This window comes from Quercus robur, chromosome 10, assembly GCF_932294415.1.
Source record: "Quercus robur chromosome 10, dhQueRobu3.1, whole genome shotgun sequence".
NCBI classification, from domain to species: domain Eukaryota; kingdom Viridiplantae; phylum Streptophyta; class Magnoliopsida; order Fagales; family Fagaceae; genus Quercus; species Quercus robur.
In genome coordinates, this window is record NC_065543.1 from 19,417,126 (window position 1) to 19,440,971 (window position 23,846).

At 31.8% G+C, this 23,846-nt stretch overlaps 1 long non-coding RNA gene across 1 annotated transcript; it reads right to left on the bottom strand.

Annotated features, from left to right (window-relative positions):
- On the bottom strand, window positions 1-1,280 carry LOC126703157 (uncharacterized). The gene is made up of 2 exons (XR_007647950.1): window positions 341-1,280; window positions 1-248 (listed from the first exon to the last, which is right to left on the bottom strand). It is a non-coding gene; the product is annotated as an uncharacterized LOC126703157 (long non-coding RNA).
- Between the last annotated feature and the right edge of the window lie 22,566 nt (window positions 1,281-23,846).

The window sequence follows — 23,846 nt, forward strand, 5'->3', positions numbered from 1 at the left end:
TGAACTTCAAAACTGTTGTACATAAATTAAATAAACTGAATCAACAGCTTTATTGCACCATACTGCTCATCCAAAGGAACACTATTACTATATTTCGTTGGAAGGATTTATAATTTACAGACTCACACTTCTCCACTGCTTCCATCAAATTAAGATCTTATGTAATACTGTTGGAAAAGGAAGAAGTTCCTTGCATCTAGGTCATATCCTTGTACCTTGGACAAAGACAGATGAGCTGAGAATTAAACCTGAAACAACAATCAACCTCTTAGAACATGTATAATTTTGAATGGTTATTTATTTATTTTGATAGTTTGATATTTGGGAGAGAAATTTTAACCTGAAGGTCTCCGTTGAAAACCGTAAAGAGGGTCGCTTGAGTTACAAATCTCTAAACAATTTTGAAGTTTAAAAGAAAGAATCTAAGGAAACAACTCAAAGACCATTAGTAAAAACATATAATATATTCATACATATATATATAGTAAAATCTATGGAAAACATGAAAGTAAAAGAAGGATACTAAGGTTTCTAACCTGCTCTGCACACATATACAAATCTATATGAGGAATCAAAGAAAGCCTTACCAGAAAAGTGACCGGTCTCACTTTAATTTAGTAGGAGAAAATCAAAATGGTTGTAGCAAGTGTTGGTTGGGGGGAATGAAGCCTGGTCCGAGAATCATTTAGGGTTTCAAATTATGATTTTTTTTTTCCGGTACTACATACTATAGTTAAATTACCCCGGAAAAAAATATCATAAAAAATCAACCTAGCTCCATGACCTCGAGCCAGACAACATTCCTCTCAACCTAACCTTCACATGAAATATTATTCACCAACAATTATATAAGCAAATCTTGAAGAAGCTGCAAAGATAGATACATACTTGAAAAGGTTGAGGGGAATGAAGCCTGGTCCGAAGCCTTAAGAGTTCATTATTTCATTAGAACCTCATTGTGAAAAGCTTCGAGCCAGCCAACATTCCCCTCAACACACAAAACCCTTTTCATTTCTTTCACTCTTTTTTTTTTTTTTTTTTTGGGTGGGAGTTTCAGTTTCACACTCACTCTGAAAACTGATAAGTGTGATAACCCTAACACACATAGCTTTATAGTATGAGAGAAAGAAAATAATATAAAAAAAAATGCACTGACTCACTTAATGGGTTTATTATTAGTATTACTTTTTTAATACTACCATTCAAAGGTTCCTAAATTAGCTTATGCAAAATGGCATTTAAGAACTAAGAAAGTAGGAATAAAACCCAAAGCAAAAGCAAAAAATAATGAAATAGGAATAGCTGTGCCTGTACCCACTCCCACTTTTCAATGTTTTTGGGTTCTGTCATTTCCTAAGTGTATTTTACCTGCTGCTGCCGGTTAACCAACCGACCTGTTACCTGCTACCACCAGTAACAGTCAAACACACAGAGAAGAAGACAAAATGGGCATTTAAATTACACTTGACACGAGACAAGTCTGCCTTTAATGCGATTCTTTCATCATTACCTTATTATTTTTGGCTTTTCCTATCTCTACTTTTCAAACTCCACAACCCCACCCCACCCTGTACGATCCTATCTATACCCGCACGCTCAGGGTGACCTTTTATGTAAAAACAAAAACCTAAATTGTTCTTAATATATATTTCTATCAAATTTTTGCTTTTAAATTTTACCATTTGACAATGAAATCTTTGTTTTTTTTCCGTAGATAAATATTTTAATTTTATATCTTCATGTCTATTTAAAATGACAATGACAAAACATCACAACTGTTTTCCTCTCTCTCTTTTCTGTACCCAAAATTTAATTTTATTAAGAAGGTTTTAGATTCCTAGAAGTTGTTGACATCAGACTATAAGAAAATACTTTCACATGGTATATGATATTATTCAAATAAAGAAGAAAATTAAATTTCTCATATCCATAAATCAACTTTGTTGATCTTTGGTTGACTTTGTTTATCTAACAATTAGAACTATTAAACCAATTCATTGGAGTTTACCTTTAACATAAATGGTTTATGATTCAATGTATCTCTATCTTATATACTACTTAATAGAATAGCAATCAACCATAATTTGGTTTCATCTCTGTTTAATTGAAATTAAAAGTGTGATATATACAATGTTATTAGATTATCCTATGTGCATGAGATAATTTATTTTTAGAGAAATGTTAACGAATGCTCTAAAAGTATTGGTTTAAAAATTATTTTTAGAAACATTTTATGAGAAAATGACCAAGTTATTAATTTTTTGACAACTTTTTATATTTTCTATAAAAGTGGTGTAAAAAATTTCTTAATATAGTTTATTAATAATTTTCCTAAGGACATCCGTTAACATAATCCTTATTTTATTGGTTTATTATGTTTTAAAAAAATGAAGTATTGTTTCTTTTAGACTTAAATGAAGTATAGTTGTAGTTAGAAAAAAGTGAGATTTTAAAAAACATACATAAGCTCCTTATTACATAAAATGAATTTCAAATATTGAAATTAGGAAAGAATACAAAATAAAAAAATAAAGACTGTAAGAGAAAGGATGAAAGGGAGACAACAAGAAGGAGATAAATGAAGCTAGAATAAAAGAAAACCAATGATAAAAAAAAAATTAAAAAACAAAAAAAAATAAAACCTATATGAAATAATGGAGTAACTTCATCAATTTTTAACTTGACTAATTTTTATGAATTTCTTTATTATTTCACCAATGGAACTAGTAGTTAACCCTATATATTTTTCTCAAAAAAAAAAAAAAAAAAAAAAAAAAAAAAAAAAAAAAAAAAAAAAGGAAAAAAGTTAACCCTGTATACTCCTTTAAATCCATTCTGAATTTCTTTTTCCTGCATTTGCTCTCCCTTCATTTACTACGTTAGAATAATGGCACTTAATGAAGATTCTCTCGCGTTAAGGTGTTAAATACCCTATGAAATGATAGTGGAAAAACATTCCTTCTCAAATAAGGATCACCCCTACCCCCTACTTCGATATACGACTGTCAATAAAAAATTATGTAAACTGATCATACAATAAATGATACCAAAATATAATTATTATTATTATTATTATTATTATTATTATCTTTTTGGGAAAAAAACAGCAGATGAAATCACAAGGTTCCCCGACAACCAAGAGAAGTATTGCCATCAAATAAAAAATATCATGCGTTAAATCTTGAAATTTTCTCATGATATGCATGTAAACGAGATGTCTAGCTAAGGTTGGTTCATTTATTTTATTGTTAAACTTGATCAGAATTCAAGCTTAAGATTGAACTCAATTCTTATGTTGGAGTTGGGTTCGTTAATATCGTTAACAAATCATTCCAGTTTAGTCCATTAACTTTTTTAAGTAATTAACTTAATTTAATTTTTACTTATGAAACCTATATTTCTAGTTTAATCAAAGCAGTCACCAAATTATATTCTACAAAGTTTTTTATTATTATTTGTTTTGGGTAAAAATGTTAGAGAAATTAAAGTTTAAATGATGAATTTATCAATATAACAATGAAAATTCTCTAGAAAGAAAAACAATGCTGTTTTTTAAATCATAAAAAGGCATTAATTTATATGATTCAGGGGATTTTTTTTTTTTTTTTTCAAATTTACATATAATAACAGTTGTTAACAAGCTTTCTTTAATGTTTCAAATATTCTTGTTCATAAAAAAAAAAGTTGCAAATATTCTTCATGAGCATAAACCAATTTTATTAAGTTTGGTCTCTCTTAATCTTGAATATCGGTAACTCAATATAATGGTTTGAAGTACTAGAATATGACATCATGGATTAGAGAAAGGACTCGGAAACGCCTCATTTAAGAAGACTATTTACCATTAAAAAAAAATTAAGACGACTATTTTGTCAAGAGATTAAATTCAACAAGAATATGGTGTAAAACTCTAATTTTACCCCTCTAATCCCAACTATACTTGACCAATTTTATCATATTAGATATTAAAAAACAGGCACAACTATAATTGACCAATTTTAATACCCATTTGAAAATCCAACTTAACTGTGAGTTTATTGAGATGTTATTATGTGTGGTAGGATATGTTAAGTTTTAAGTAAAAAACATATGTGGCAATCTCTTATTAGATGATGTAAAATATTGGTTTTACACCTCATCCTTACCAAATTCGGACTATTTTGTCAAAATGAAAGTAAAAATAGAAAATGAAAAACACGGTGAAGAAAATGGATGAAAAACTAAGTATTGAGACCTATATCTAAGTTATCTTCAGTGAATTTGATTCGAAGTAAACTAATTCGATGTGATCCAAATCTAAGCAACCTAATTTGAAGTAATACAGATCTAAGTAAACTAATTTGAAGTAAACTAAAGCATATCAAAGCCTAGATTATCATTCTAACACTAAACTAATTCAAAGCAGACAAAATTCAGATCATTTGTGGCTAACAACTAAACACATAAATCAAACTTAATTAATTGAACTTGATCACAAAGTTATTATAAGGAAAGCACTTACATGCATAGATTCTTCACTAAGCACTAAGAACTAGAAGATCTTCTAAATAACTAATTACATATAATCTCATAAATAATCCCAATAAGTTCTTTTCTATGTTCATGGTGCTTTGTGAGGGATGATGTTGTTGTAGATTATAGAGTGTATGATGAATTGAGAATGATTATGTTTATTGTAGCTGTAGATCGTTGCGTTGTGGAATTTAGACCTTAGTTGATATTGATTAATCAATTTTAATGCCGAGTTTGATTTATTGATCGGTTATGCTTAAAAATATAGTTTTTGGTTAATCAAACATACAACCATATTGTAAAATAAAAAACAATAAAAATGAATAACATGATTAATATCATTATGAAGAAAATACTCTAGTAATTGAAAAACCCTTCTTGGGCTTACCACCAAGCCTCAAGGAAACATATCAACTCTGTAAAATTGAAGTGTTTAAAAGAGACTACTTAACCCTAAATCTATTACTATCTCATGTGATACTTATTGACAAGACCACATGCAACTCCAAGTCCATGGACAATTCTATTGTGGATTTTGTTTGTCATGAAAAGTCACTTGTGACCTTAAGAATTGTCTTAAAAATTTTTTACAATGGCTTGACTGTGTTTCAATTGTAACAACTTCAACTTGAACACCAAATCTTCAATCTTTTATCCCTGGGTGATGCTTTCAAAGAACTTGTTTAACCCTAAATTTTTGGTATACAGATCACAGCTCTCCAAAAGTTTGTTGTCAAGTCCAACACGTTTGCTTTTATATGTTGACTTTAGGGTCACAACCCTAGATGCTTGGATGACTGATTGTGCTAAATTTGGACTCTAATTGCATGATTCTTGATTAATCAACTTAAGTGATCTATGTGTCAAGCTCTCGATCAATTGACTATGTGATGAGATTTCAAAACTTGCAGATCTTCTTGAGCACTTGTAGTCACATGTCTTGAACTTCATAGGCACATTTTTTTTTTTTTGGAGAAAAAACTTCATATGCACATTGAAGGCACCTTCAAGACACTAAATTTGTATAATTAGAGTTTTTGGGATTAGATGGCTTCAAGAGAGTAAACATTGCATGAAGCAACTTACATTAAGTTTTTAAAAAAAATTATGCAACAATTCTCTAATCTAAAAGTTGGAACTGGACTCCTCCTTTTTTGATGAAGGGATGTTTTATTTATAAAAGTGAATGGATTAGGGAGTTTTTGAATTCTTGTTTACTCTCACGTGTTTCTGAATTGAATTTTATGCTGATAAGAGGCACCAAAGTGACAACATTCTAGGACCAAGTACCAGTCAACACTTGAGTCCTGGCCTAGATGGCTCTCAATTTTGAATTTTGCACAAATGTAGCTTGTCTTCTAGGGTTTTTTTTTTTTTTTAAGTATGATTATGACTTTAAAAGTTTTTTAAGCCATTTAAATATCAGAGTTAATTTTAACTTTCCCTCTTTTTTAACGAGGAAGTAAATTCAAAAGTGTAAAATCAAAAACCATAATTATTATTTTGCTAAATTAATATGATAAGTTAATTGTATTCTTATCTTAAAAATTAAGCCTATGGGATTTTTTTTTTTTTTTAATGGGAAACCCTATGGGATTTTGATATGTAGTTAATTTTAGGTAATTCAATAAAGGACCAATTAGAATTAATTAAAAATAATCATATTGTTTATGCTTTAATTTGTAAGACCGTCTATCAACCATTGAAACTCAATATGGATTGATTTTTTGATCGGACAATCCAATGGTTGTATTCAGCATGTTATTTGGATCATTGTGAACTTAGATGTATTTTATAGGAGACTTCGAATTCACGGAACGATCCAGATGACGTATTTACTCCTTAATCGAGTGACTTGAGATTATGATTTTCCCTTGAGTGAGTTCTTGCAAAATGGGGTGTCTACAACCTTTGAGCTTCATGGAATACTTTCTTTTTTTTGCAAGCTGCGTCATGCTCTCTGTGTGATCAAGTAGGCTTCAAGCGCATGGTTCACCAGCGGGTTGTCAATTTTATTACCTGCTTAAGGGTTCTAGCGTTCTGCACACCCAAATCCAATGCCTTAATGTTCATTTATTGTCATGGTAACACTCATGTATGTTGATAACATTTTGGTTACTAGCAAGACAGTTATTTTAAAATGGGTAAATACGTACTACTTATTGCACACAAACTTAGGTACACTATTTGGACTGAAATTGTGACTTGAAGTTACAATTTTAGTACAAATGTATGTTTACATTTGTATGCAATAAGTAGTGCAAAATAGACACCACCCTTTCAAAATTGAGTTCAGAATTTTCTCTCAAGGATCTTAAACCACTACTTTCTTGGGATCAATTGAAGCTGGGGCTACTGGAAACCTTCATCTCTCTCTCAAAAACATTACATTGATCTATGATGTTCTGTGATTTATGGAATGGATAACTCTTGTTCAGACTCTGATCTCAGCCTCTAATTAGTTTTCCAAAACTGATGATAAATTGCTTACTAATTTTTCATTTGATCGTCATATTGTCGATACTTTTTATATTTTACTCTTGTAAGGTTAGATATAGCATTTGTCAAAGAAAAGTGTACTAGTTTATGCATATTCATTATAAAGATCACAAGAGTGTTATCAAACATATTTTATATGACCAAAAGCACATTATCCATTATAGTCTCTCCAACTCAAAGCAGTCTCCTATGCAATTCATGACTTTTAAGTCCTGGATTATGCTGGGTGTGTTGATGATTGACGATCCATTGGTAGTTTTGCCATTTTTTCTTGGCAACAACCTCATCTCTTGTTCCTTTTAAAATAAATGGACAGTAGATTGTTCTTCAACTAAATCCGAGTACAAAACCCTTGTTATTGCTGTTGTTGAACTCTGTTAGTTAAAACTTAGGGTTTCACTTCCAACAATGCTCCTTTTCTCTTGTGAGGTGATGTTGGAGCCACATATCTCATTGTCATTCTGCTTTCACACTAGAATTGAAATTGATTATCATTTGCTTGTGACAAGATTGCTTGTAAGTAGTGGTGAAGCTAGAAATTTTTTTTAAGGGTCCAAGTTATATATATCAAAATAAATTAACTAATATAATTTTTTTTTTTTTTTGAGAAAGTAAGTAATATAAGTTAACATATGTTATAGTTATTTTCTCATATATATATAATTTTTTTTTTAGAGATTTTCAACTTATGGCGTCCGCTCTTGATGATAGCTTTTTATCATCAGATCTCTTATTCAACCATTAGAGACTTTACCAGTTGAGCTAACTGGAACCTACTATTTTCTCATATATATTTGTACTATATATAAAAGGATTCCCCTTTTTGAACTGGACCTTTATATGGTTTAACAATACCCTCATTAATGAAGGGTAATTTCTCTTAGAAATAGGATCACAAATGTTAAATAACAAATTTTATTTTGAATTCAAAAAGAGAATTTCTAAAAATTAGGATTTTTTCCCCTACATGTTCATCTTTTTATTCCCTAAAATTCATCATTTTTTATTCTTTTTTCATCCAAATAAAAGTAAAACACCCAAATTTAAAAATAAAAATAAAAGAAAACTAAGAGAACTCCTAAACTTTAGCCTTCTTTTCCCTCACATTCATCTTATTTTTCTTACCCAAACTTTTCTTTATATCACTACACTACTTTCAAACACACATTTGAAAAGGAAATTACTTATCTCTAAAATTTATCCTTTTTATCTGTTTGAAAAAAAAAAATATATATATATATATATATATTTTTTTTTTTTTTTTTCAAATTATATAGATGCAATTTTTTATAATCCTACAGGATGCCCCCCTCCATCTGCCCCTGCCCCTTAGAATCTGTAAGTACATTTTATTTTATTTTTGGAAAACATAAGTACATTTTATTTCTAGTTACAAAAGTCTTCGTTGTAGCCATTTTTTTCTTTCTCCGAGACAAGTTGAAGGTCTCTTTCGATATATTTCAACTTGAGGAGACATATCAGATAATGTTGTATTTGAATTTGTATTTTAAGTATGTATTTTGAATTTTCAATTTGTTGTGATGTATAAATATAATAGTCCTCTTAATCTCGAGTTAAAGTGAGAGTCTACGTTACAATTATTCTAATCTAAGTCTAGCTCAACTACCTATACGTGGAAAAATGGTTTATGTGTCAAGCATATGGAACTATTGTCTCATTGATAGATAGGTCCCATGGATGAGTGACCTACTTGTCATTGTATGAGACTTACTTATCAGTTAGACAATAGTTTCATGTGTATGACGTATGAGATACCATCTCCCTATTAGTTCAAACTCATTTGTTTCCGCATGGTAGTGAAACAAAAATGAGTTAGGTGTGTGTGAAAATGTACCAAAAAGCACAAAGGGAATCCGTACCCATCAACTTCAGATTTGAGGGGACATGTTTGATTAATTTCTTTATAAGAAGGAGAATCTCATTCTAATGCATAATTTTCTTAGAAAAAAAGAAAAAGAAAAAGAAAAAGAAAAAGAAAAGGAGTTGCCAAACATACGATAGCTTGTATTAAACGTATGCATGGTGGTTGCCTGTATTGGTCTATAATTAATAGACTTGGATCAAGACCGTGTTATTGACAAACCTGATAGTTGATCCAAAAAAAAAAAAAAAAATGGTTTATTAAAAAAAGACAAACCTAATACGTTCTATATATTCATTATTCACACACACAAACCTAAAAAAGTGAACACTATACTCCATTACTCCTCCCCACTTATTAATGCATGATGTGATAGAGAGTTATCAAACCCAGGCTATTGTCCAATCAAGGGATTGGTCCACTGGAATGGGTCATTGGTCGAGTAATAAAAATAAGCATCAAAATAAATTATGTGATAAAATGTGTGTTTTTTTATGAGGATAAAATGTCTATTTGAGAGAGAGAGAGAGAGAGAGAGAGATATGTTGTTTTCGTTAATATAATTTATAAGAAATCCATAAAAGTAATTTCCTTTTTAATTTAAGAGTACAGATAAAATATTTTATTTGAAGATTCTCAAGAATTAAAATTTTTTCTTAAATATAAATATGGATTAAAAACCTATGATGGTTGCTTTATGAAAATCACTCTTTGTTATATGGATTTGTTTTGTAGACATAATTCGAATACAGGTCTGTTTTCGAAGTTAAGTGACTTTACTAGTTTAACTAATTAGAACCCTCCTCAAGAATTGAACTTAATATTACATTAGCTTTTGCTCCTATCAAATAATATCATGATTATAGAAAAAGAAAAAAAAAATCATGTTTTTTAGAATGTAAGGGATATCAATTAGGGTTATAAAACAAGCTAAGCCAAACCAATTATTAAAACATCATGATTGTTTGCTTAACTTTATTTCGGACACATTTGAGCTCATCACAAAACTAAATTATATGTTCAAACTTGTTTTTTTATTTATTTATTATTCTTAAACAAGTTTGAGCCTTGTTCAAAAACTACTTCTTTTTTCTTTCTTTTCTTTTCTTTTCTTTTTTTATTTTTGAAAATATGAGTTGCTTAATTAGCTTGTTCTTTTCCCATATATAGTAAACATCACAACTATTTTTTTTTTTACCCATTCACAAATTTATGCTAATAATTAATAACTAAATTATAGTTGAAATTATATTATTTGAGTTAATAAGATAGAATTATTTTCATTTATGAACTTATAAAATTTAGATTCATCAACCTTGTATGGTTAAAAATTATCTATAATTTTTACTACAAAAGGAACTATTAATATTATCAATAGATTATAAATATTAATATGATATTTTATGAAGTTGTTTACTAACATACATCGTCGATCCAATCTTAAGTTCATATAAGTATATTTATTTTATACATGTATCCATAGTTGCATACAAACATATGATATTATATATACTTAAATCGAGTTTCATGTTGTGAAGCTTATTCAAGACTACAATAATATATTTGAGCTTAACCTGTTTAATATTTGAGCTAAACTTATTTGCTAAATAAATAAACATTAATAATTCTTTTCTTAGGTTAAGCTTAAATTGTTCATAAACAATTCAATTTATATTTGTCTTTAATTTCTTCATATAACCCTTGTCTTAAAAACAATTGTGAGACATGTCATTCTAATATAAAGTTTTTTTCCCCACTGTATCAGGGCGCTATGCTCCAAGCCATGAAACATTCACATACATAAATAGATGAAAGTAAATTTTTTAAGATTGATACGGGGATGTTAAACTAGAAAATTAATGATTAGTATATATGTAGTCTAATAGATAGGGTTGCTTCTTTTCTTTGATGGTTACTAAAGATGCGTATGGGTCGGATTGGAGAGTATTTTCAACCAAAACTAACAAGGTTGGGTTGAGAAATCCTCAACTCATATGAGTTGAGTAAGGTTGGATTAGGTTATTAGCTTGATAGGTAGTGCATACATGTTTTATGCTATGTAAAAATTTGCATTTTCATTAATTATTTAAACACTTTTTGCATAATTGTTTCAATTCATATAATAGACTTAAATCATATTTCAAATTTCCAAATATACTAAACTAATTCTCAAAATACTAAACTCAATCAAACTAAAAAATTGAAATTAAAGTAGTAAAATAAACTTTTATACATTCTGACTTAGGTTGACTTGAAAAGATTCTCAACCCAATCCGACTTAAGGTTCAAAGTAAAATTCTAACCCAACCCACCAACCCGAAGTGTCAAGTTGGATTAAATTAACGGGTTAGTTTAGTCAGATTGTGAGTTTAATGCACACCCCTATTTGTTACATAATAATCCAAAGTATGCTAGTATTAAAATTTTAATTTTGAAGCTTTAGTAACATTGATTATAGTTTATATTTTACCTTTTAGAAAATTATAATGCTTCTCTCTCTCTCTCTCTAATTTGAATCCCAATAGATCGAGTTGAGTTATATAGGGTATAGCTGTGGCACCAAACAGTGGCTTCCGTAAAACACGTCATGGCAAAGACGGCGATTAAAGAAGTAAAAATCTGAGCCGTCCACATTCAAAATCAAACGGCCAAAAAGACGTAATTGGAAGATCGGACATGTCGGTGTCAGCGGGAGCGTAGGGTCGGGAAACCGAGGATTCAATTTTGAAGCCAGCCCGACTAACGAGGAGAAGAAAGCAAACAAACAACAACAACAACATAATACTAATACTATGACTATCATTTACTATACTATACACAACCCTCATTAATTACAACCATACCCCTCCCAATACACCCATTCAGATACAGTAATTGCATTTAATTTCTATGACGTGGACCCATCATCGATGAAATGAAAAGTTGAAGACCCCACACTAAAGGGCCCCACCCACTCTAAAATAATAATAATAAATAAATAAAATGTGAAATCAAAGCTTTTTTTTTTTTCTTTCTTGGGTCAAGAAGAAGACGACTTTTTGGACGGCTCAGATTCTGGGCTCGTCGTACCGTTGAATGCAGCGCCACGTGATTGCATTTAATTAGCTGGGTCCCAGGGAAAACAGAGAAGCACATGGATGCTTTGGCCTCGGTGACAGACAGACAGGATTGATTACGTGGAGGGTTTTTGATTGGGTGGAAATTGGGAACAGTGTGGGGACCACCTGAGTGAGCAATAATAATGTCATAATGATGATGATGATGGTAGGAGATGATAAAGATAAAGGATTCCTGTGTGTGTGTGAGAGAGTGAGTTGATTGTCTCATCATGCGGGGAAACCGCGACATATTGCGGAATTCTCGGGGTCATTCTTAATTAAACGGATGGGGTCAGATTATTTGGGTTCGGGTCAACAACAAGTTTGAGTTAAAAACAGGTTATTAAAATTTCAAGTATTCTTCATTCTTATAAAATTTCAAGTTAATAAAAGATCAATTTTCATATCATCAATCATTTGTTTAAGTTTAAATTTTTGTAATTTAAAATAATGCATAAAAGATGATTTTATGAATTGAATGATAAATAATATCCGATTAGCATGAAAATTAGTATGCATGTTAAGAACATAGAAAACATGTAATCCAATGATAAGATTTTCAAAATATGAATTTAATAATAAGTTATTAAATAATATAATGCTCCTTTCGTCCCACTTTGTTTGTTCTGTTTGAAAAGTCAAACTTTTTAAGGGAACATCATTTATTGTCTTCCCTACCTTTTAAAAATGTATAAGTTTCCAAAACTATACTTAAATAAATTTATTAAAAAATTGAATTATTAATAAAATAGGGGGTATAATAGGAACATTAGTAAATTAATAACTTCTATTTTTAGAAACAGGATAATATTTTGGGACATCCTAAAATGGAATAGAGGACAAGTGTAACTTGAACCTAAGCCATTAGGAAAAGAAAAATAAATAACTATTTGATATAAAATGCATAATAATCTACTCAATGTTAGTAGTTGAGAATTGCTATCTACCATATAAATTTTCCGAATCATGAGTCATTTGGGTTGACATGAATGCTCCCTCGTTCAGTCCCATGATTAGGCCCACAGGCCACTCACCATTCTTGTCAAGAATATTTTTTTTAATAGAAATTCGAACAAATATAATTGAGTGTTATGATCCTAGTGTTTCACATGGAAGAAGTGTAAGCTTAACCATGTGTATATAAATTCTTGAGCACTCTTTCCTTACAAGTCTATTTTCAAGGTTAAATTCTACCCATAGGTTTGTATCATTTGGTATTAGAGCTAATTGGATGTAGCTCACTAAGTATGAGATCAAATGAGTTGTGGTTTTGTAGTCGGATCTTGGAGAGGACCACCTAGAGGCTAGATTAAAATAACTGATAAGTGAGTAGAGCCTCTAAAAAGAAAAAGGACTCCCAATGATGAGATTTTCAAAATATGAATTCAATAATGAGTTATTGGGTGGTGTAACTTGAACCCAATCTATTAGGTAAAGAAGAATAAATAAATATATAATATAAATTGCACAACAATTTACTCAATGTTAGTGGTTAAGAATTGCTATCTGCCATATAAATTTTCCGAATCATGGGTCATTTGGGTTGACCTAAATCCTCTCGTCCAGTCCCACAATTACGCCCCCATTAAGCCAACAACTACTTTACGACCTCACCATTCTTATGAAGAATATTTTTTTTTTTAAAATAGAAATTCTTGTAGAATTAACTAAATAAATATAATTGAGTGTTATGATCTTAATATTCCATATGGATTAAGTGTAAGTTTACTCATGTGTATATAAGCTCTTGGGAACCCTCCCAGTGCAAGCCGATTTTCAAGGGTGAGTTCTACCCATGGGTTTGAATTATTTAGTACTAGAGATAGCTACTACGACGAGTAATTGGATGTAGCTCACTGAGTATGGGATCAAATGAGTTGCGGTTTTGTGATTGGATCTCAGACGAGGCGAGAAAGAGCTACAATTGGGTCAGTGTCAATAGAGTAAGCCATCGTTGACGTCAGCTATGAAGCGTGATGTTATGTTATGATTTTAGTGTCCCACACGGATTAAGTGTAAGCTTGACCATGTGTATATAAACTCTTGGGTACTCCCCTCTTGCAAGCAGGTTTTTAAGTGTGAGTTCCACCCATAGGTTTGTATCATTGAAATCACCACGAAAAGAATTAACACAACAAATTTTTGTTCTTAACATAAAAAATTGAGAAAAGGTTTTTTATTTTTATTTTTTTGATAGGGAAACTAGTGCATCCATTCATTCCAACTATGTAAAAATCTAGTTTACATCTGAGGAAATCTCAAAATTTATAATCAGTGGAGTTTCCTCCACCCATGTTACAAAATCATTAATAAACTGTGCATACTTAGCTAGTCCATGTACTGCCTTGTTTCCTTCCCTTCGAGTATGACGAATTTCAAATTGTTGTAGCATTTGCATGTGGTGTATGGTACCTGCAATAATGTTGGCAATAGCTGGGGAGGCTTTTTGAGTCCCCCTATATGGTTGAGCATATCATTAAGTTGTCACTTTCAAAAATTGCCTGTTGGATGTCGATATCTTTAGCGAAAATGGCAATAGTCTCCATTGCTTTTGCTTCAATTTCCAATGGTCCCAATGGAAGCTCCAACTTCTTACTCATGACAACAACCACCTAGCCTTGGTTGTCTCTTGCTACCACACCAATTCCAGTCCATTTGTGTTTCGAAAAAATAGCCCCATTTGCATTCACCTTATACCATCCATTTGGAAGAGGAACCCATCGATGTTGAGCTGATTGTGTATTCTGAAGTTGGTGTGGGATCTCCTGGGTTACTGTATATTCTTGCAGTAGTCTGTTTGTCATCCCATAAATTTCAGCAGCTGACATATTCCTTCCTCCATGCCTCACCTCATTTCTGTTTCACCATATACTCCATGCAATCATCAGTATCATATCCATTAAGCTTGAGGCATTACCTTGGTTCATCACACACTGTCACAAAATGTCCATAAAATCCCCTCGGCCTTCTACCATATTTCTCAGATTACAATGGGACCAAACTGCCTTTGCCTTTGTGCAGTGACATAGGACATGTACGATAGTTTCTGAGCACGAACTACATTCTTGGGTTGTCAATCACCTTCCTATGGAAAATGTTCATTTTTGTTGGCAGAATGTTTTGACAAACTCTCCAGCCAAAGTTTCTCACCTTGTTTGGGATTTTAGCTTTTCACGGCCTTTAAGCATGCACAGGTTTTGGCAAAGGTTGTGGAAAGCTAAGGAAAGGTTTTAATTATATATAGATATCATCATTAATATATTTTTATCATATATATGTGTGTGTATATAAAAGTCATTTAAGTCACATAAAAGTTGTCAAGAGTCTTGTAACTCAATCAGTAGGCGATAACTCCTTGTATTTCCAACAAAGATATCTAGGATTTAAATTCTCCTCCACATTGTAACTATCAATTTTTCATTTAAAAAAATGTCATATAAAAGTCAAAAGTTTATTATAATTCCAAGTAATTAAACGTAGTCATGGATAATTACACCGGAAAGAATTTCTTTCTAAGAGATTATTATTTTGAATGTATAAAATTTGGCCTTATTGCACTAGATGAATCAACTTATTGTTTGTGTGTGTTCTAATAAGTATTACTGTTTACTCAAAAAAAAAAAAAAATTCAAGGATCTAGTAATAAGGGGGAAAAGAATAATGCTACAGTCACAAACTATTTTATAATATTTTTACAAAATATTGATGTGGCTAACCTCTTATTAGTTTTCATCTAGACTCACCATTAATATCACATTTTCATTTATCAATAATCACTCACCACATCAGTAGTTTGTAAAAATTTTTGTAAATTTTTTTGTATCTCTAGCATTATTCTTATTCATAAGGGAAGTCAAGTGACACTTCATGATATTATTTAATTTCCTTTATGAGAAGAATTATTACTGTAAGGACACGGTTTGAATCCTAGGCCCAAAAATGTCAAGGATCTAGGCCCAAAGAGCCCAATACAATGAATTTATAAAAAGTGGGTTAGAAAACTAGGTTCTAATGAATTAGGTAGTAATTACAGTGGATCAAATGACCATAAAGTAAAAATAGACTAGTTGTTTCTAATGAAAATCGTCATCGGCAGAATCCGACGAGATCAGTTCTTGTATCTTGAAGTTGGTTACAAGTATTGTTCTTATTGCTACACTAATTTTCTCTTAATTCTTTGATCCCTTTTCTCTCAAGGCCTTCCTTCTATTTCATACTATCTTCCTCTTTCAACTCTACCCTCCATGTGCAGATCAGATTATTGGTGTTGATTCTTGTCCCATCAGCACCTTCTTGAAGTCTTTGGATAGTAGCTGTAAGGTTGAAAACTACTATTCAGGTATCACTTCCTCATTAATGCGGCTAAAAAGTTAGCTGTAGAGCATTCAATGTGGTGGTAGCAGCTTTCTCTTAGATATTTCGTAACTTTCCTCTGTCTTGTTCCTTCCTAATACTTATCCTCATCCATGGAACGGTCTGGAATGTTACTCTTAATGGCAGACTGCACCCTCTGATCTTGGCTTTGCCCAGCCGAGGAAGCATTCCTCCTCGGACCACCATCTTGGATGATCATGATTAGACCTCACCTCTTCACTTACCAACACAGATTCTTAGGAAAGTGTTTACCCATCCTCGGACTACTTAATGTCATCGGATTGGGCCCCTGACCCAATATATACATAGATATGTACTCCTAGTCCTATCACCCCTACAATTACTATTTGGTACAATTTTCCCTCAACATCCTCTGTTCCCATTTTGAAATATGGTAAAATTTTCTCTTAAAAGCAATCTCATTAAGGATGCTAGAATGCTAAAAAGCTATATTTAACACCCCAAAACACAATAACACCCACTACATTAAAGCACTCAAATGTCGAAAATTTTGACACTCAGCTATAGTGAGTTGCCATCTCTAACAGCTCACTGTAGCTAAATGTTATAAGGAAATATTGTTTTTTAATCACTCTCACACATGTGCTCTCTTCTTTCTCTCTTTTCTCATATGTCTGTCTATTCTCTCTCTCTCTTTCTTCTCCACACAAGGCTTTTCTCTCTTTCTTTTCATCTCTTCTCCCTAGCTATCACCCACACTGCCAAGCCTTCTCTTCCCATGCCTGACCCAGCCAAGCCTTCTTCCCTCGCTTGACCCAGCCAAACCACGCCTGACCGATGTTGACCCATGTTACCAAGCCTTCTTCCCACACCTAATCCACACTGCCAAGCCTTCTCCCATGCTGCCTAGCCTTCTCTCACGCATTGGGTTTCGATTTGCAAGTTGTGGGTTTGTGCTGGGGTTCTGGTTTGGGCATATTTTGGTGGGTTTGTGATTTGGTTTTGGGTGGGTATGGTTTGTGGTGGACCGGTGGTGGTGGGTATTTGTTTGATGGGTTTTCGCAGTGGACCAATGGTGGGTGGATATGAGTTTTATGATTTGGTTTTGGGTTTGTGATTTGATTTTGGGTTTGTTTTTGTTTGTGATTTTGGTGGTTGGGGGTTGAGGTTGTGGGTGGTGGTGGCTATGGCAGTGGGTGTGGGCGGTGGTGGTTGGTAGCAGTGGATATGGGCAGTAACAGTGGGTTGGGTTTTGCAGTGGGTTTGAGAGAAGACAAATGCACAGAGAAAGAGAGAGGAAGAGATAGATTGAGAATAAAAAAGAATAAAGAAATAATATTTTAATGAAGTGGTAAAAAATATAAAACTTTTGATGTTGGGTGTATTATAAAGTGGGGTGTTAAAATAGATAAAGTAGTGTTTTGAGTTGTTAAATGTTATATTCTTTAGCATTCTTGACGTGAATGCTTTTATTGAAAAATATATTTTTTCCCAACTTATTCTTTATTTTATTTGAAAAATAAATACCATTTTTTCATTAGTTTTATTTGTGTTAGAACTAAATCGGATGATTTTAAAAACTTATACCATTTTTATTTGAAATTAGATATTTGCGCACACAAATTTGGATCCAAATGCCAAGAAATGAGATTTGTCACTCTCTTCTTGGGCTGGACCTTGATAAAGTTTTGATCTTCCTTTTTTATTGAGACCAAGGTGAAAGCTAAGCCTTAGAATATTATCCAGTTAAGAGACAAATCCTTGCTAGTTGCTAATAAGAGCATTTTAGGGATTAGACTCATTTAAGTGACCTTTTGGGCTATAGAGTAGTCCACTGAACAGGACACCACTTATCTTGGATTATTAGGCCTAATTAGCACTAACCCAATTAAATTTGATTTTATAAAATTTAGACTAATGAAATGTCATATAAGCCTCATTTTTAATTTTGTGGAATTTGGACCTAAAATAAGAATTATAAATCTTTTAATAAAAGTTCATGAAAATATTATATTTTAAACTCTATAGTTTAGGGATGTAATAAATTAAACCTTATAGTTTCAAAAGTAACAAATTAAATCTTGAAGTTTGAAAAGGCAACAAATTAAATCGTCAATCCACATTAAACCCCAAATACAATGTTGTTCCACTTAAATTAGTTAATTTTTAATTTGATACCTTTTGAAATCTTAGGTTTTAATTTGTTACTTTTGAAACTACTTGGTTTCATTTGTTAGACCCCTAAACAACAGGGTTTCAAAATTTCCCTAATTTCTTTTGTCCATAAATATTCTTTAAAAACTTGATTTTTTAAATAAGACTACAAAAAATGGAGCAATAATTTTTGCTTAAAAAAGAATAAATAGGACTAACAAAATAGAAAGGAGTGAGTAATAATAATAACAATAACAATACACCTAAGCTTAAGGGTCCGTTTGGTTGGGAAGATGGAAAAGTGGGAGGATAGAAGATATTTTAATTTCCCTCATTTGTGTTTGTAGGGGGTGGAAAAGTGGATAAATTTACTCATATGTCCTTATTAAAAAATGATGTCCAATTAAAAAAAAAAAAATAACAAACAACCAACCAAAAAAAAAAGAAAAAAAATGAAGACAATTGCCCAAATTTATTAAAAGAGAAAAGTCATGACTAGAAAAAAGAAAAAAAAAATGTAACAAAAAAAATCACCCCCCCCCCCCCAAAAAATGATTAGAAGCTCGTACCAACAAAGTTCAAAATTGAATTTAACATTCTCTTCATTGTATCACGTCCAAGAAGATATCGTGGAAAAAAGAAAAAGAAAAAGAAAAGCAACTAGCATGTAAGAGGAGAGGGTAATTTAGTCATTTGACTGCAACTATTCCTCTCTTTATATTTTCTCCCCAATTTGGGGAGATTGAGTTTTAGTGGACCTGGGGAGAAAACACTTGGTTCCCACCAATTTTCTCTCCCCCCTCCCAAACATTTTCTCTCATACTTTCTCCTCTTTTTTTTTCCCCCAAAATCATCTCAACCAAACATACTATAAGACAATGTTGGGAAAGTTTTGTGACAAGGGCCAAAAATGCAAGATTAGCCCAAATCTCTCATTGGGTTCTTTAGAAAAGTTTATTTGTGGAGAATCAAACCCAAAATTCCAAATATATAACGAACAAAAGGCTAATGGTGCTTTAACAAGAGACAAATAAAAAAAACCACAATTGAAATACAAGAAAATGTACACAAGTCTGAAACTTCGACCTACAGTCAGCAAGAAGAGGAAATTGAGAGAGGTTGTGAGGAAGAGAGGGAAGGTTCCCTTGTACCCATATTTCCACCCCTAAACTTTGGAATTGTGAGAATGCTGGCTAGCTGAATGAGTTTTTTCTCTAAAGTTTTAGCCATGTGGGTAAAACGTAGTTGGTTCATTTTTGAGTTGAAGACAGAGTTTTATATAGAGTTTAGAGTGTTGCTAATGACTGGTTTTTTGGTAGTTGAAGATGCTTTTATCCTCCTAAGTGTTATTTCCATGATGTGGTGTAGTTTGCCTTTTGCCTAGGATATGAGTTGGTTGCTTTTTACATAATTTTGGAAATAAAAGGGGTTTGCTCTAATTGGTTGCCTTTGGTCAGACATTTCAGACCATTGGGAGGCTCACCTAAGTGAGGGCTAGCAGATGGAGTTGGCCAATAGGAGCCAACTATGTTTAAATGCAAAAATGGGTTCGAGCAGAAATTTTAGGCCACAGTCAGCTAGAGCATGAAAACTCTTTTAGGGTGGAAATTTTAGGTACAAATCCTTCTCGATGAGCTTGAGATGCTACCAGTGTCCCTTCCCCACTTGGTAGCATGCATGGGCTAGGCTCATGTAAAAGGTCCGAAAGAAACCGATCCATACCCTCCAAATCACACTTTCTTAATTTCCCCAATAAGTCGCATGGGCTTGAGCCATACTTGAAAGAATAAAATAAAACATAATACATGAATTGGGCTTGTAAAAAAATGTGTTGCGAAAATGAGTATCAACAGACTATAAGAAATAGGAGTGACCAAGGGTAGAGTCAAGGGAGGGTGACTAGAGGCAAAGCCAAGGGAGGGTGAAGGGGGCAATTGCACCCCCCTAATCCCACCCAATATCTTCCTTTTATATTTGCATATTAATAATAATAATATATATATATATATATATAAATATATATGTCAACATAAATATTGGTTCTTTTTTTAATAAAAAAAGGATTCATTTTTTTTAAAATTAATATTACAAACTCAAATTTTCAAAACATTTTAAACTCAAAATTTCTTTATCAAAAATAACTTTTAAATCTTTTTACATAGTCAAGAAATAATTCTTAACATGATATACTATAGTAATATCTCCTAAATAATGTGCAGATACATGTTTTTTTTTTTTTTAAATCTTTCACAATGCTATATGCTTTTTAAGGCCTTTTACAATCAATTAACCATTTGATAGGTGGAAATGAAATCTAATAAAGAAAAAAAAATGATACTTATAAATTAATTCAAAATAAAACACTATACAACATTGTAAAGACCCGACTTGAGTTCCTAGCCCAGCACGTGGACGGACTTAGGCCCAAGAAGCCCAAAACAATGAATTTGTAGAGGAATGGGTTGGAAAACTGGGCTTTAGTTGATCAAACAATGATATAGATAGGCTTGATGACAAAAATATAAAAATGGACTATTATAAAATGAAAAAAGAAAGTCCTTGGCGAAGTCCAAAGACAATAATTCTAATATAATGTTCTTAGATAGCGTTATAAATTTGATTGTGGATTACTACAGTATTTCTTCTCTCAAATTTCCGATCCCCTTTCTTGTTCTTTCTCCTCTTCTTTTATACTCACTTTCCCTTTCACCTCCACCATCCACCTGTATGCTAGATGGTTAGGGTTAATACTTGTCCCATTAGTCCTTCTCATAAGTCTTCAAGTAGTAGTTGTAAGGCTGAAATACACTGTTCAGGTATCACTTCTATATTAATGCGGCTAGGGGATTAGTTGCAGTACATTTAATGCGAAGGCAACAACTTTCTTTCCAGATATTTTGGAGCTCATCCTTATCTTATATCTCTGCAGTGTTTGTCCACCCCAAATGAATTTCAGGAATTGTCATCTTTGCTGTCAATTCATTTTCCAGGACCTCGGCCTAGTTCGGCCGAGGAAGTTTTCATCCTCGGCACACTTTCTAGAGCCTTTAGGACCAAACCTCACCTTTTATTCATCAGCGCAATCTCCTCTTACGAAGACATCTCATCCTCGGGCAGATCTTTGTTCTCGGCTTGGGCCACAGACCCAACATATGAATAAATAATGCACTTCTAGGCCCAAGGACCCTACAAACATCTTTAAAAAAAATTAATGCATACATAAATCATTTAAATTTTTGATATTGTCAATTCTTCTAAATTAATTTATTTTTCCATTGTACATTTTAGAATTCAAATGATTTTTTTGAATATCTTATATTTAAAAATTGATTATTTTTATTTAGTTTTATATTTGTTTGAAATATATATTTATAATTAGCTTAAATTATGAAGTAGCTTTATATAACAATGATGATACTTGCTTTAATACTAGGCTAAAAAAAAAATTCAAATTAACTAAGCACCCCCCCCCCCCCCCCAAAAAAAATTAACTTACATTTAGATCATAGTTTTATGTTAATTATATACCTTGTTTAATAATATAAAAAAAAATTCCTTATATAAACATTTTTGGAATTAATTTTGTTTTCAAATCTTACCTTCCTAAACCAAAATCCTAGTTTCAGCATTGGAAGTGACTGGCACTCTCACTCCTCTATGTGATTGTTTTTGTGAGTGAGAGAGAGAGTGTTGAATTAACAACGGAGAGAGTTAGCAACTAGTGCTTGCACAATGTGAAAGGAGAAGAAATAAATGGTTTGGCTTACTTCTAGTACTTTTTTAACTGGAGGTCTTCTTTTGTTTTAAATACACAATGACAAGTGACAGTGAGTTTAAATTTTCACTTTTTATTTAGTTAGTAGGTGATGTGACAATTTCTCATTAAAACAAAAGGAGATTCATATTAAAAAAATACTAGAAATAAGCCAAAACCAAAATAAATAAATAGAGGCTGGGATTTAAAAACTATTTACTAAAGTTTCCTCACTTAAATTACTTTTTAGAAAGAAGGGGAAAAAAAACCGTTTTGCCCAAGCACAACCTAAGGTTAAAGGCGAATATAATCTTAAATTTTCTTTTAATATCTAATAATAAATTAATATTATTAAAACATATGGGATGTTACATTGCCACACGGGTTCTCTTTCTTTTTCTTTGCCCAAAATCTTTATGCAATGGGTCTCTCATGGCGCCTAATATTAATATCTAATAATAAATTATTATTATTATTATTATTTTAAAACGATGGCCTTTACTACTCATGGATACTTTACCATGTGGGTTTTGTGACTTGAAATCTCTCTATTCTTCATAGATCAGGGTCACGACTCACGACTTTTGTCATCTCTTACATTTTGAAATGGACTTATGACCCATCATTCCTTTCACTTTACAAACTAGGCCTTGTGATCTACAAATCTTTCCACATGACATGGGCTCCTAGCCCATCTCTCTCTCTCTCTCTCTCTCTCTCTCTCTATATATATATATATATATAGGCGGAAGTAAAGATTAACCATAAAAATTTACTTAAATTAAATAGGCTTAAAGTAAATAACAATAGATGCTTTAACAAAAGATTACAATAAAAGCTTAAAGTAAATGAATTTTGCTAATGTGTGCCCTTATATCATTTTTGGAAAAAAAATCTCTTAGAAATTGAAAAAGTATTGACAGTTTTTTCAATTTTCGAGAAAATGTTTCCAAAAATAGATGATTAACCGGACCCAAAGTAAATAAGCTTAAAGTATAGTTTTCCAAGTAGAATAATAGCAAGGTTACAAAGGCTATGTAATTGGGGAAGAAAATGAGAAATATGAAAGCTAAGTAGGACTAAAACTGAATTCTAAGTTCGAATTCTGTCCTACAAATGGAGAGTAGCAAGCCTTTTATAGGCAAAATAAACACTATTTGTATAGTGGGGAGCAGTGAGAATCAACCCTCGTGGAGAGCAGTAAGAACCATTAATGTTTATTTAGTAGCAAGAATCAGTTTTTACTTTTCATTTGTCCTTTAAAAGTAGTGTCAAAAGTAGAAAAACAAATTGACATTATTTGCATAGTGAAAAAATCAGGAAAGTTCATTTCAAATCAACCAAACTTTTACTATTCATTTCACAGCTATCAAAAGTAGTCAAAAATAGCAAAAAATAGTTCTTCTAACAGGTCTTTCATTAGTAATGGTTTTAGCAATTTTGTTAGCTTATGCCGATAGGATTAGTCATCAGCTAAATCAGGGATAGAAATAGGATCATGACCAAAAAGAGACTGATTATGAGGGTAATAAGTAGATTATTGGAACTCCATAGTTGAAACACCTTAAATCAGTAGATTTCTTATTGAAATCACGCCACCCATGACAGATCA